Genomic DNA, 14038 nt, shown 5'->3' with positions numbered 1-14038 from the left:
TGAGATTTCACCTCACACCAGTGAGAATGGCTAAGATCAAACACTCAGGTGACAGCAGATGCTGGCGAGGATGCGGAGAAAGAGGAACACTCCTCCATTGTTGGTGGGATTGCAGACTGGTACAACCATTCTGGAAATCAGTCTGGAGGTTCCTCAGAAAATTGGACATTGAACTGCCTGAGGATCCAGCTATACCTCTCTTGGGCATATACCCAAAAGATGCCCCAACATATAAAAAAGTCACGTGCTCCACTATGTTCATTGCAGCCTTATTTATAATAGCCAGATGCTGGAAAGAACCCAGATGCCCTTCAACAGAGGAATGGATACATAAAATGTGGTACATCTACACAATGGAACATTACTCAGCTATCAAAAATAATGACTTTATGAAATTCGTAGGCAAATGGTCAGAACCGGAAAATATCATCTTGAGTGAGGTAACCCAATCACAGAAAAACACACATGGTATGCACTCATTGATAAGTGGCTATTAGCCCAAATGCTTGAATTACCCTAGATGCCTAGAACAAATGAAACTCAAGACGGATGATCAAAATGTGAATGCTTCACTCCTTCTTTAAAAGGGGAACAAGAATACCCTTGGCAGGGAATAGAGAGCCAAAACAGACACAGTAGGAACACACATTCAGAGCCTGCCCCACATGTGGCCAATGCATATACAGCCATCCAATTAGTCAAGATGGATGAAGCAAAGAAGTGCAGGCCGACAGGAGCCGGATGTAGATCTCTCCCGAGAGACACAGCCAGAATACAGCAAACACAGAGGCATATGCCAGCAGCAAACCACTGAATTGAGAATAGGACCCCCATTGAAGGAATCAGAGAAAGAACTGGAAGAGCTTTAAGGGGCTCGAGACCCCATATGTACAACAATGCCAAGCAACTAGAGCTTCCAGGGACTAAGCCACTACCTGGACTGACCCTGGACTCTGACCTCATAGGTAGCAATGAATATCCTAGGAAGAGCACCAGTGGAAGGGGAAGCCCTGGTTCCTGCTAAGACTGAACCCCCAGTGAACTAGATTGTTGGGGGGAGGGAAACAAGGGGGGAGGATGAGCAGGGGAACACCCATAAAAAAGGGGAGGGTGGAGGGGGATGTTTGCCCGGAGACCTGGAAAGGTAATAACACTCGAAATGTATATAAGAAATACTCAAGTTAATAAAAAAAAAAAAAAAAAAAAAAGAAAAGAAACTAGATCTCGCTTTTCTGGTGTGTTTGGATATTCCGTGTTTGCTTTGGTGGGAGAATTGGGCTCCGATGATGCCATGTAGTCTTGGTTTCTGTTTCTTGGGTTCCTGCGCTTGCCTCTTGCCATCAGATTATCTCTAGTGTTACTTTGTTCCGCTATTTCTGACAGTGGCTAGACTGTCCTATAAGCCTGTCTGTCAGGAGTGCTGTAGACCTGTTTTCCTGTTTTCTTTCAGCCAGTTATGGGGACAGAGTGTTCTGCTTTCGGGTGTATAGTTTTTCCTATCTACAGGTCTTCAGCTGTTCCTGTGGGCCTGTGTCTGGTGTTCACCAGGCAGGTCACCTGCAGTAGAAAAGTTGGTCTTACCTGTGGTCCTGAGGCTCAAGTTTGCTCGTGGGGTGCTGCCCTCGAGCTCTCTGTGGCAGCAGCAACCAGGAAGATCTGCGCTGCCCTTTCCGGGAGTCTCCGTGCACCAGGGTTCCAGATGGCGTTTGGTGTTTTCCTCTGGTGTCAGAGATGTGTGCAGAGTGCAGTCTCTTCTGGTTTCCCAGGCGTGTCTGCCTCTCTGTAGGTTTATCTCTCCCTCCCACGGGATTTGGGTGCAGAGAACTGTTTATCGCATTCATAAATGTAAATGTATAAATTCTCCAAAAAATAAGATACTTATGAGTTGGGTTGAAAGACAAGGCTCATCTCTTTTCTGATTTCAAGAGCCATATCCATCTTATTGTATGTCAAATTCAAACCATATTAATACAGATGTTCTTTTTCTACAGTGTAGGTTGTACACATCCATAATTAATCCAGGAGTTTAGTTCTGTCTCCTTTCATATCGTTTAGCATGGCGATAGTATTTTCTTCTAATCTTCTCACCATAATTTCTTTTAACTTATTCTTACTACTCTACAATTGGCAATTTTCGAAGCTCACAGACTGGTTTCTTTTTTTTTTTTATTTCTAACATATTTTTGTGTTGGGATTTATGCATTTCAATTTATGTTATTTGTTAAATTTTTGTTGCTGTTTAACTTCTTTAATCTTTCCTGAATAGAAATGTTAAAATGAAAGACGGAATACTAGAGCCAGATAAAAAGGTAAAGAATTGGAGCATTCTAAGGATGCCTAAGACAAGTTAATAAGAAAATGTGAATAGAATGTGTGTTATAATTAGTTTCACTTGTCAACTTCAAAAACCTAGGAAGAGGGAACCTCAGGTGACTATTGTTTTCATCAGACTAGTAGATGTACATGTATTTGGAGTACTTTCTTGATTGCTAATTGATGTACAGAGGCCCTGTCCACTGTGGAAATGTTATCCCTAGGAATATTGGCTTGAACTGTACAAGAAAGGTAACTGAATCAGGAATCAAGCTATTAGGCAGTGTTCTCCATGGTCTCTGCTATTGTCTCATTCCTGCATTCAGGTTTTTGCCTAATAACCCTGCCTGGAGCTCTTAATATGGCTTCTGTAAATGTAGCACTGTAACATGTGAGGCAAAACTTCCTTTCCCAAATAAGTTTTGGTCAGTTTTTGTATCACAGAAACCAAAACTAAACTAGGACAACATCTGAAGTGTAAGAACATTGTGAAAAAGATTATCTATTAACCTCAGGCAGAGGAGACGCAGAAGAATCTAATAACAAAGACATAAGGTATTTTCCTTTTTTTTTATTTTCAACTTTTTTTCTGGAGCTGAGGACCGAACCTAGGGCCTTGAGCTTGCTAGGTAAGCACTCTACCACTGAGCTAAATCCTCAACCCTATTTTCAACTTTTTAAATTGTATAGTTTAATGTGTTTACATTTCAAATGTTATCCCCTTTCGAGGTTCCCCCCTCTCCTGTACTCCTCCCACTTCTTCTATGAGGATGCCCCCCCCCACCACCCTCCCACTCCCACCTCTACACTCTGGCATTCCCCTACACTGGGAAAGGAGCCGACACAAGACCTACACAGGACCAAGGGCTTCTCCTTCTATTTATTCCAGACAATGCCATCCTCTGCTACATATGCAGCTAGAGTCATGGGTACCCACATGTATAATGTTTGGTTAGTGGTTTAGTTCTGGGAGCTCTGGGGGTTCTGATTGACTGATATGGTTGTTCTTCCTATGAGGTTGCAAACCCCTTTAACTCCTTCAGTTTTTTCTCTAACTCCTCCCTTTGGGGTTGCCGTGCTCAGTTTGGTGGTTAGCTGCAAGCATCTTAATCTGTATCAATAAGTCTCTGACAGAGCCTCTCAGGAAACATTCATATCAGCCTTGTGACAGAAAGCACTTCTGCATCAGCAATAGTGACTGGGTTTGGTGGCTCCATATAGGATGGATCTCCAGGTGAGGCAGTTTCTGGATGTCCTTTCCTTCAGTCTCTGCTCAAATCATTGTCCCTGTACTTGTTCCCATGAGTATTTTGTTCCTCCTTCTAAGAAGTACTGATGCATCCACATTTTGGTCTTCCTTCTTCTTCAACTTCATATGGCCTATGAATTTTTTTCTTGAGTATTCCAAGTTTTTGGGCTAATATTGACTTATCAGTGAGTGCATACCATGTGTATTCTTTTGTGATTGGGTTATCTCACTCAGGATGACATTTTCTTTCCTTTTTTTCTTTTTTTTTTTTATTAACTTGAGTATTTCTTATATACATTTCGAGTGTTATTCCCTTTCCCGGTTTCCGGGCAAACATCCCCATTCCCCCTTCCCCTTCTTTAGGGCTAGGATGACATTTTCTAAATCCATCCATTTGTCTAAGAATTTCACCTTGATTTTAATAGTTGAGTAGTACTTTATTATGTAAATGTAGCATGGCTCAGCCATTAAAAGTTAGGCTCACAACCATATGAGGTATTTTCAATTAAAACATAATAGAAACTTTGTGAAATCTTCAGAAATAGATGTGTATCCAAGTTGAGGAAGAGTATAGAAACCAGGTGTACAAAAACGTAAAACAGACCTTCTTGTGCCATATTATACTATAAATTCTAAGTATATTAAACAGAAAAGTACATTGAAAGGTACAGAGAAGAAACATTAAGGGTTGGGGATTTAGCTCAGTGGTAGAGCGCTTGCCTAGCAAGCGCAAGGCCCTGGGTTTGGTCCCCAGCTTCGAAAAAGAAAAGTAAAAAAGAAGTAACATTAAATCACATATAAAGGCAGGCTATGACAATAAAAGCAGATTTATTAACAGAAATCTTAAAGACAAGAGAGCACAGAATGGTGTGTTCAGGATAACAACTGCCAATCCATAATTCTGTACTCAGCAAATTCTCAGTTATATTTGAAGGGGAAAAGCAAACTTCCCATGATTAAAACAAGTTTAAGGGAATCACGACCACTAAGCTGATTTAAAGAAAATATTTCTTATACTAAAGGGAAAGACAAACACATGAGATCATTAGGTACTTTCAAATAATAATTAAGATAGAGGGAAATAGGAAAATGTCAAATATTATAAATTAAATTACAGGCAGAAAGTAATATTCAACCCACAGTAAGAGTTCTAGATATTAATATTTCAATCTCTCAATCAAAAGAAACAGGCTAGTACACTAAATTAATAATATAAAAGGACACATCTATTTGTTGGCTTCAAAAAAGGCATTTTACCAGAAAAGAAAACCAAAAGTTTAAGGTGAAGAGAGGAAAAGAATCATTTGCTGTAAATAGGACTCAGAACTAAGCACATTGAGATGTTCTCATATTGAACAAATTAGATGTCAAACCAAAAGGCTCAGTAGAAATGAAGAGTTTCACTTCGTACAGATTAAGAAAATAATCCATAAGGTGGATATTACAGTTGAAAGCATAGACATATTGAGCAAAAGTACATAGTTTTCATTAAAAAAATACTAATAAGTGTAAAAACTAAGATAAAGTCCACAATAATGGTAACTGGTTTCAACTCTTAACAAAAGACAAATTATCCTGACCAAACAAAGAGTATCATTTGATGCAGTTACGCATCAAATAGGCAGAACAAATATACTACATGTTTACAGATTCAAACACTTAATGAGAAGTTCCTCAAGCAGCATAAAGAAATTCTCTAAAATAGACTATTCAATAGGTAAGTAAGCAAGTTTTCACTTATATGGAAATATTAAAACCAACTCTTGTACTCTCTATCACTATGGTGAAATAAAAGTGGAAATGAACAAAAGAAATCTAAAACATGCACAAAATCAAGAAGTTGAAAACACACTAGTGAATGATAAAGGGATCATCAAAAAATAAAAAAGGGAACAAATCTAGAATTGAACAAAATAAAAAGTATAAAAATATATAGGAGATAATGAAAGCAATCTTAAAACACAAATTAAACTATAAAATTGTGCCTACAATAAAAATTAGTGTGTATTGAATGTATAAGAGTAGTATTGCCTACTGTGTGACACTAATATTTTCAGGTGAACCTTCTGCAGGGATATTTTATCAGCATTTAATGATGATGGCTATTACTATATTAATGATAACATATTGCTGACGTAGTGTAAATTAAATATATTTGCTGGTTGTGCATGGATGTTAATACCATCAATTCTGACAATTATTTTAATACATAATGACAATATTAAGTTTAATAAAAGCTGATAATTTGGGTCTTTGTCATTTGCTCAAAGAAAAAACTAAGTAAATGTGAATGTGTTCAGTGCATTAAATTTTTTGTATAATCCCCACCAATATTCTAATGATCTTCTTCACTGAGATAGTAAGAATGATCTTAATGTTTATATAAATATGAGAAGCTCCCAGAAAGCAAAGTAAATTCTGAACAAACAGTTTAATTACTGAAAATAGTAGATAACTGATTCCTCATGATAATAAAGAACCAAGGAAACAAAAACAGCATGGTCCTAAAACAATACAGATATTCAAGGAAACCTAAGGACCCAGATTTACATAGATTCAGAAACAAGATTGTGGACAAAGATGTAAAAAACATGATTAGAGAAAAGATAATCTCTTAACAAAATGTTGCTGCCAAAACTTGATATACCCATGTACAGGGCTGATACAAGAGCCAAACAACTTACTATAGAGAAGTCAACTCTCAAATATATTAAAACTATTGATATATGATCTGAAATGTGAAACCAACTCTGGACAAGTTTTCTTAATACATTCCCAGATATAAATATGGCAAGGGATGCCAGATGATGATTCCAGTTGCTCCAGAAACATGATAACAATTACCATTTAGGAACTTAAAACAGTAATACCCGCACAGCAAGGCAAAAATTCACTGATGTATGAAGAGGAGAAAGTGTCTGCTAGCTATACATATGGCAAAGGAGAGGTGTTTAAAATATTAAAAACTCTGAAAACTGAAAAACAATAATAATCAATCAATCAATAAATGAACTAAGAAAATGAGTAGACAATTTTCAAAAGTTAAAAGTCAACAGCAGCATATTAACACTTGAAAAAATTGTTTCATCTCAATAGCCTTCATAAAATTTCAAACTAAAGCCACATTTAAACCTCCCACCTGGTTAAAATGACAGTTATTAATAAAACAATTGACAACAGATGTGACAGTGATGTGGACAGAAGGATAATTTGCACATGTATGCAATACATATATATGTATATACTATAAACTATAATATTATATCTTACATATAATATTATATATATTATATCATAAACTAGCCTGGCCATGACACTAATTAATACATTGCTCAAAAACTAAATTTAGATGTTCCCATTGCCAGTGCTATAGCTCTTGGAAATTTACCTAAGAGACACAGGTAAAAATATCAGTGTTTGTGGCAGTCGGCTCAGAATATGAAATTGATCGGCCCAGGAGCAGCAGGACCCCTGCCTGAGACACCGCCAGAACCTGAAAGAAACAGACCGGATAAACAGTTCTCTGCACCCAAATCCCGTGGGAGGGAGAGCTAAACCTTCAGAGAGGCAGACAAGCCTGGGAAACCAGAAGAGACTGCTCCCTGCACACACATCTCGGACGCCAGAGGAAAAAGCCAAAGACCATCTGGAACCCTGGTGCACTGAAGCTCCCGGAAGGGGCGGCACAGGTCTTCCTGGTTGCTGCCACTGCAGAGAGCCCGTGGGCAGCACCCCACGAGCGAACTTGAGCCTCGGGACCACAGGTAAGACCAAATTTTCTGCTGCAAGAAAGCTGCCTGGTGAACTCAAGACACAGGCCCACAGGAACAGCTGAAGACCTGTAGAGAGGAAAAACTACACGCCCGAAAGCAGAACACTCTGTCCCCATAACTGACTGAAAGAGAGGAAAACAGGTCTACAGCACTCCTGACACACAGGCTTATAGGACAGTCTAGCCACTGTCAGAAATAGCAGAACAAAGTAACACTAGAGACAATCTGATGGCGAGAGCCAAGCGCAGGAACACAAGCAACAGAAACCAAGACTACATGGCATCATCGGAGCCCAATTCTCCCACCAAAACAAACACGGAATATCCAAACACACCAGAAAAGCAAGATCTAGTTTCAAAATCATATTTGATCATGATGCTGGAGGACTTCAAGAAAGACATGAAGAACTCCCTTAGAGAACAAGTAGAAGCCTACAGAGAGGAATCGCAAAAATGCCTGAAAGAATCGCAAAAATCCCTGAAAGATTTCCAGGAAAACATAAATAAACAAGTAGAAGCCCATAGAGAGGAGACACAAAAATCCCTGAAAGAATTCCAGGAAAACACAATCAAACAGTTTAAGGAATTAAAAATGGAAATAGAAGCAATCAAGAAAGAACACATGGAAACAACACTGGATATAGAAAACCAAAAGAAGAGACAAGGAGCTGTAGATACAAGCTTCACCAACAGAATACAAGAGATGGAAGAGAGAATCTCAGGAGCAGAAGATTCCATAGAAATCATTGACTCAACTGTCAAAGATAATGAAAAGCAGAAAAAGCTACTGGTCCAAAACATACAGGAAATCCAGGACTCAATGAAAAGATGAAACCTAAGGATAATAGGTATAGAAGAGAGTGAAGACTCCCAGCTCAAAGGACCAGTAAATATCTTCAACAAAATCATAGAAGAAAACTTCCCTAACCTAAAAAAAGAGATACCCATAGATACAAGAAGCCTACAGAACTCCAAATAGATTGGACCAGAAAAGAAACACCTCCCGTCACATAATTGTCAAAACACCAAACGCACAAAATAAAGAAAGAATATTAAAAGCAGTAAGGAAAAAAGGTCAAGTAACATATAAAGGGAGATCTATCAGAATCACACCAGACTTCTCGCCAGAAACTATGAAGGCCAGAAGATCCTGGACTGATGTCATACAGACCCTAAGAGAACACAAATGCCAGCCCAGGTTACTGTATCCAGCAAAACTCTCAATTGACATTGATGGAGAAACCAAGATATTCCATGACAAAACCAAATTTACACAATATCTTTCCACAAATCCAGCACTACAAAGGATAATAAATGGTAAAGCCCAATATAAGGAGGCAAGCTATACCCTAGAAGAAGCAAGAAACTAATCGTCTTGGCAACAAAACAAAGAGAAGGAAAGCACACAAACATAACCTCACATCCAAATATGAATATAAAGGGAAACAATAATCACTATTCCTTAATATCTCTCAATATCAATGGCCTCAACTCCCCAATAAAAAGACATAGATTAACAAACTGGATACGCAACGAGGACCCTGCATTCTGCTGCCTACAGGAAACACACCTCAGAGACAAAGACAGACACTACCTCAGATTGAAATGCTGGAAAACAACTTTCCAAGCAAATGGTCAGAAGAAGCAAGCTGGAGTAGCCATTCTAATATCAAATAAAATCAATTTCCAACTAAAAGTCATCAAAAAAGATAAGGAAGGACACTTCATATTCATCAAAGGAAAAATCCACCAAGATGAACTCTCAATCCTAAATATCTATGCCCCAAATACAAGGGCACCTACGTACGTAAAAGAAACCTTACTAAAGCTCAAAACACACATTGCACCTCACACAATAATAGTGGGAGATTTCAACACCCCACTCTCATCAATGGACAGATTATGGAAACAGAAATTAAACAGTGATGTCGACAGACTAAGAGAAGTCATGAGCCAAATGGACTTAACGGATATTTATAGAACATTCTATCCTAAAGCAAAAGGATATACCTTCTTCTCAGCTCCTCATGGTACTTTCTCCAAAATTGACCATATAATTGGTCAAAAAACGGGCCTCAAAAGGTAGAGAAAGATAGAAGTAATCCCATGCGTGCTATCGGACCAACACGGCCTAAAACTGGTCTTCAATAACAATAAGGGAAGAATGCCCACATATACGTGGAAATTGAACAATGCTCTACTCAATGATAACCTGGTCAAGGAAGAAATAAAGAAAGAAATTAAAAACTTTTTAGAATTTAATGAAAATGAAGATACAACATACTCAAACTTATGGGACACAATGAAAGCTGTGCTAAGAGGAAAACTCATAGCGCTGAGTGCCTGCAGAAAGAAACAGGAAAGAGCATATGTCAGCAGCTTGACAGCACACCTAAAAGCTCTAGAACAAAAAGAAGCAAATACACCCAGAAGGAGTAGAAGGCAGGAAATAATCAAACTCAGAGCTGAAATCAACCAAGTAGAAACAAAAAGGACCATAGAAAGTATCAACAGAACCAAAAGTTGGTTCTTTGAGAAAATCAACAAGATAGATAAACCCTTAGCCAGACTAACGAGAGGACACAGAGAGTGCGTCCAAATTAACAAAATCAGAAATGAAAAGGGAGACATAACTACAGATTCAGGGGAAATTCAAAAAATCATCAGATCTTACTATAAAAACCTATATTCAACAAAATTTGAAAATCTTCAGGAAATGGACAATTTCCTACACAGATACCAGGTATCGAAGTTAAATCAGGAACAGATAAACCAATTAAACAACCCCATAACTCCTAAGGAAATAGAAGCAGTCATTAAAGGTCTCCCAACCAAAAAGAGCCCAGGTCCAGACGGGTTTAGTGCAGAATTCTATGAAACCTTCATAGAAGACCTCATACCAATATTATCCAAACTATTCCACAAAATTGAAACAGATGGAGCCCTACCGAATTCCTTCTACGAAGCCACAATTACTCTTATACCTAAACCACACAAAGACACAACAAAGAAAGAGAACTTCAGACCAATTTCCCTTATGAATATCGACGCAAAAATACTCAATAAAATTCTGGCAAATCGAATTCAAGAGCACATGAAAACAATCATCCACCATGATCAAGTAGGCTTCATCCCAGGCATGCAGGGATGGTTTAATATACGGAAAACCATCAACGTGATCCATTATATAAACAAACTGAAAGAACAGAACCACATGATCATTTCATTAGATGCTGAGAAAGCATTTGAGAAAATTCAACACCTCTTCATGATAAAAGTCCTGGAAAGAATAGGAATTCAAGGCCCATACCTGAACATAGTAAAAGCCATATACAGCAAACCAGTTGCTAACATTAAACTAAATGGAGAGAAACTTGAAGCAATCCCACTAAAATCAGGGACTAGACAAGGCTGCACACTCTCTCCCTACTTATTCAGTATAGTTCTTGAAGTTCTAGCCAGAGCAATCAGACAACAAAAGGAGATCTAGGGGATACAGATCGGAAAAGAAGAGGTGAAAATATCACTATTTGCAGATGACATGATAGTATATTTAAGTGATCCCAAAAGTTCCACCAGAGAACTACTAAAGCTGATAAACAACTTCAGCAAAGTGGCTGGGTAAAATTAACTCAAATAAATCAGCTGCCTTCCTCTATACAAAAGAGAAACAAGCCGAGAAAGAAATTAGGGAAACGACACCCTTCATAATAGACCCAAATAATATAAAGTACCTCGGTGTGACTTTAACCAAGCAAGTAAAAGATCTGTACAATAAGAACTTCTAGACACTGAGGAAAGAAATTGAAGAAGACCTCAGAAGATGGAAAGATCTCCCATGCTCATGGATTGGCAGGATTAATATAGTAAAAATGGCCATTTTACCAAAAGCTATCTACAGATTCAATGCAATCCCCATCAAAATACCAATCCAATTCTTCAAAGAGTTCGACAGAACAATTTGCAAATTATCAGGAATAACAAAAAACCCAGGATAGCTAAAGCTATCCTCAACAATAAAAGGACTTCAGGGGGAATCACTATCCCTGAACTCAAGCAGTATTACAGAGCAATAGTGATAAAAACTGCATGGTATTGGTACATAGACAGACAGATAGACCAATGGAATAGAATTGAAGACCCAGAAATGAACCCACGCACCTATGATCACTTGATTTTTGACAAAGGAGCCAAAACCATCCAATGGAAAAAAGATAGCATTTTCAGCAAATGGTGCTGGTTCAACTGGAGGGTAACATGTAGAAGAATGCAGATCGATCCATGCTTATCACCCTGTACAAAGCTTAAGTCCAAGTGGATCAAGGACCTCCACATCAAACCAGACACACTCAAACTAATAGAAGAAAAACTAGGGAAGCATCTGGAACACATGGGCACTGGAAAAAATTTCCTGAACAAAACACCAATGGCTTATGCTCTAAGATCAAGAATCGACAAATGGGATCTCATAAAACTGCAAAGCTTCTGTAAGGCAAAGGACACTGTGGTTAGGACAAAACGGCAACCAACAGATTGGGAAAAGATCTTTACCAATCCTACAACAGATAGAGGCCTTATATCCAAAATATACAAAGAACTCAAGAAGTTAGACCGCAGGGAAACAAATAACCCTATTAAAAAATGGGGTTCAGAGCTAAACAAAGAATTCACAGCTGAGGAATGCCGAATGGCTGAGAAACACCTAAAGAAATGTTCAACATCTTTAGTCGTAAGGGAAATGCAAATCAAAACAACCCTGAGATTTCACCTCACACCAGTGAGAATGGCTAAGATCAAAAACTCAGGTGACAGCAGATGCTGGCGAGGATGTGGAGAAAGAGGAACACTCCTCCATTGTTGGTGGGATTGCAGACTGGTACAACCATTCTGGAAATCAGTCTGGAGGTTCCTCAGAAAATTGGACATTGAACTGCCTGAGGATCCAGCTATACCTCTCTTGGGCATATACCCAAAAGATGCCTCAACATATAAAAGAGACACGTGCTCCACTATGTTCATCGCAGCCTTATTTATAATAGCCGGAAACTGGAAAGAACCCAGATGCCCTTCAACAGAGGAATGGATACAGAAAATGTGGTACATCTACACAATGGAATATTACTCAGCTATCAAAAACAACGACTTTATGAAATTCGTAGGCAAATGGTTGGAACTGGAAAATATCATCCTGAGTGAGCTAACCCAATCACAGAAAGACATACATGGTATGCACTCATTGATAAGTGGCTATTAGCCCAAATGCTTGAATTACCCTAGATCCCTAGAACAAACGAAACTCAAGACGGATGATCAAAATGTGAATGCTTCACTTCTTCTTTAAATGAGGAAAAAGTATACCCTTGGCAGGGAAGCGAGAGGCAAAGATTAAAACAGAGACTGAAGGAACACCCATTCAGAGCCTGCCCCACATGTGGCCCATACATATACAGCCACCCAATTAGACAAGATGGATGAAGCAAAGAAGTGCAGACCGACAGGAGCCGGATGTAGATCTCTCCTGAGAGACACAGCCAGAATACAGCAAATACAGAGTATTTCTTATATACATTTCGAGTGTTATTCCCTTTCCCGGTATCCGGGCAAACATCCCCCTCCCCCCTCCCGTTCCTTATGGGTGTTCCCCTCCCAAACCTCCCCCCATTGCTGCCGTACCCCCAACAGTCTAGTTCACTGGGGGTTCAGTCTTAGCAGGACCCAGGGCTTCCCCTTCCACTGGTGCTCTTACTAGGATATTCATTGCTACCTATGAGGTCAGAGTCCAGGGTCAGTCCATGTATAGTCTTTAGGTAGTGGCTTAGTCCCTGGAAGCTCTGGTTGCTTGGCATTGTTGTACATATGGGGTCTCGAGCCCCTTCAAGCTCTTCCAGTTCTTTCTCTGATTCCTTCAACAGGGGTCCTATTCTCAGTTCAGTGGTTTGCTGCTGGCATTTGCCTCTGTATTTGCTGTATATGTATAGTCTGGTCTTCGCAGTTGAGTTCTCCCTCCATTCTGCACGTGACCTCCTCAATTTGATCAACAAGAGGACCAACATTACTCCTGTAATTGAAGATGCTCAGCACCTGCACAAATACTGCATGCTTATCACAATGGTGCATAAACATTTGCCGAAGTGGCCCAGCGAGACCAAGCCCGAATCGTGGCCTGGAATGCCCACACTTTCCTGCGAAATTCAGGACACTTTTTGATTTCCATTAAGGTCAACTGCATTGACTCCACAGCTTCAGCAGAAGCTGTGTTTGCATCTGAAGTGAACATGAAGACCCAGGAGTAGCTGAAGCTAGAGCCTTATGAAAGAGATCACTCTGTCGTTTTATGTGTGTGCAGGCCACCTCCCAAGGCAAAAAACTAAAACGTAGCTATCTGGATTGGAGAAATGTGTGTTGGTACTGTTGCATGAATGGCTTTTGACTTTTTGCAGAGGATTCTTTTGTTTTTCTATTTATAGACTCATCTGTCAAAAAAAAAGAAAAACAGAATACTAAGTCATCTTTCAAATTTAAGAAACACAGTATTTATAGAACAATATACGTGTTCCAGTTCTCACTCAGGATACCTTGGGATTCTGATATTTCACTGAGTTGCTAGTTGATCCAGTTCTGCATGTGTGACTAGTGCTTGATAAGTTGCCTGAGGCCCTACTACTACGTTCATGTCTGAAGGATTTTTATAGTGTGTTCAAACT

Source organism: Rattus norvegicus, chromosome 4 (genome assembly GCF_036323735.1).
Source record: "Rattus norvegicus strain BN/NHsdMcwi chromosome 4, GRCr8, whole genome shotgun sequence".
In the NCBI taxonomy this organism is placed as follows: domain Eukaryota; kingdom Metazoa; phylum Chordata; class Mammalia; order Rodentia; family Muridae; genus Rattus; species Rattus norvegicus.
Note: the sequence above shows the minus strand (reverse complement) of the source record.